The sequence below is a fragment of the Galeopterus variegatus genome, unplaced genomic scaffold (genome assembly GCF_000696425.1).
Source record: "Galeopterus variegatus unplaced genomic scaffold, G_variegatus-3.0.2 Scaffold9253, whole genome shotgun sequence".
NCBI lineage: Eukaryota > Metazoa > Chordata > Mammalia > Dermoptera > Cynocephalidae > Galeopterus > Galeopterus variegatus.
The window spans coordinates 25,012-27,042 of record NW_007735364.1 but is presented as its reverse complement, the minus strand read 5'-3'; positions in this window follow the sequence as shown (position 1 = coordinate 27,042).

Below are 2,031 nucleotides of genomic sequence, written 5' to 3'. Positions count from 1 at the left end.
GCCAGTGAGCGGGAACCGGTCTGTATGTGGGATCCGAACCCTCGGTGGGAGCGCCACCACGGTCCCAAGCGGCGCACTGTAGCAGTGCGCCACCGGGCCAGCCCAGAGAATCTTTCCTTTTTCTGCAATGTTTATGCACCCCAGATCTTAACTAGAGGTTCAAGTTGAATAAGATCGGGTGAAACCCATTTCTTCACTATGGACTTTCTGCCCTGTACAGTAGTGGCCTTTGTAGCAGAAAAAATGTGGCCAGTGCTCTCCAGCACCGATCCCGTTGAGGAAGGTTCATGGTGCTTACTTTATAGGGAAGAATCAACCTAAATTCTAACCCTCTGTCTTTGGTCCTCCAGTGTCCAGCTGAGTGGCGTCAGACCAAGGACTTCACATTTCATTGCCTCACAAAGCATACAATACGAGGAATGTGGCACCAAGTGTGTAGTTATAAATACATATTAAAGGGAGGAGGTGGTGGAGGGAGAGGCCTGAGGAGTCCACCTGGTTGGCAGTAGCGACCAAGAACACCTTTAATTTTCCAAAGATGTTTAGTTTAATAACTAACTCTAGAGAATCTGATCCAGCTCAAGTTGTAAATGATCATCCTGAAAATGTCTGGTCCCACATAACCACCTTCCTAAATCCATAGTAGAGAGACATGCCTGTAACTCACAGAGAACCCCCACCTTTACGGAAGCTTTCATTCAAAACAGAGGCACGGTGTGTTACAACAACATTGAACATACCATGAGAATACTGAAGTCTGATTACAGAGTTAGCGTTTTACTTTAAGTCTTTTTTTAAAATGCTATTTTAAAGAAAAATATCCCTCTCCTCCCCATTTGGGACCACCTCACCTGTACCTAAAGAAATAGTAGAAAAGAGGAATTATGTTGAAAAAAATGTGATAATTTAACTCATGGTTTTTGTTTTGTCATTGACAGGATTGCTCCAGTAACATTTCACTTTATTCTAATTATTTAAATTGGGTTCACATGTTTAATTTTTTGAAATGTCTTTGTTGTTTCTTCCTCACACAATTGTAAGTAATAGTGTTGTCCTCAAGAGTCATTTTTGAGTGAACTCTGCCACTTTCTCCTGACACACATTACAGAGGATCTCCTTCAAATCCCAGATCCTCCAAAAGGGTTAGGGGTCTCTACGGTGCTGCATGTTGTCACTGTGGTGACGCTGGTAGAGGACTGGGAGCATGCCTGGTGGATGGGGAATCACCATGTCTGCTCAATGGTGAATGTTCAGCAATGAGATCTGTGAGCCTGGTGTTTGCAGAATCTTTCTCAGGTTATGTTTGGTGAGGAGTTTTTTTTTTTCTTTTCCATAAACCCTCAATGTGAAATGAGGAACCTTCAGGCAGGCATGTGATAACTGGATTTGTCCCAGAAGTTAGGAAGAATTTTGAGTTTCTGGAAAAAAAATTTAACTTCATTTTGTTACTATATTATTTTGTTGACAATTTTTGATCAGAAATTAAAATCTTTGTTGAGTGTGATTATACCTTCATACCCTGTATTCATTTAACTTCTCTTAGCTAGTTGTAAACTGATGCTTAAAAAGATATTGTGTCTTTCAGGAGCAGCTAAATGTAGTGGCAGAGAACATGGAAAACGATAGCAGAGTCCTTGAGCCTGAGCCCAGCTCTCCCACTTGGCTTCTCTGAGCTTCAGTTTCTGCAGCTGTAAGATGGTGATAATTGCAGTAATCGACTTCACAGAGGTTGCTGTGAAGAGTGACTATGTCACACATTGACACATGTACAACAGCGTTTGGCACACAGTAAGCAGTACATGAGTGCTGGCCAATTGTTACTAGCAACTTATCTTAATTGTGTTTAAAACAAAGAAAATTATTAAAATTATTCATTGGCATATCAATTTCCTATGGCTGTTGTATCAAATTACTACAAAATCAGTTTATTATATTATAATTCTTTAGATCGGAAGTCCAAAATAGGTCTCACAGGACTGAAATCACGGTGTTGACACAGCTGCGTTCCTTTCTGGAGGCTTGAGGAAAGAA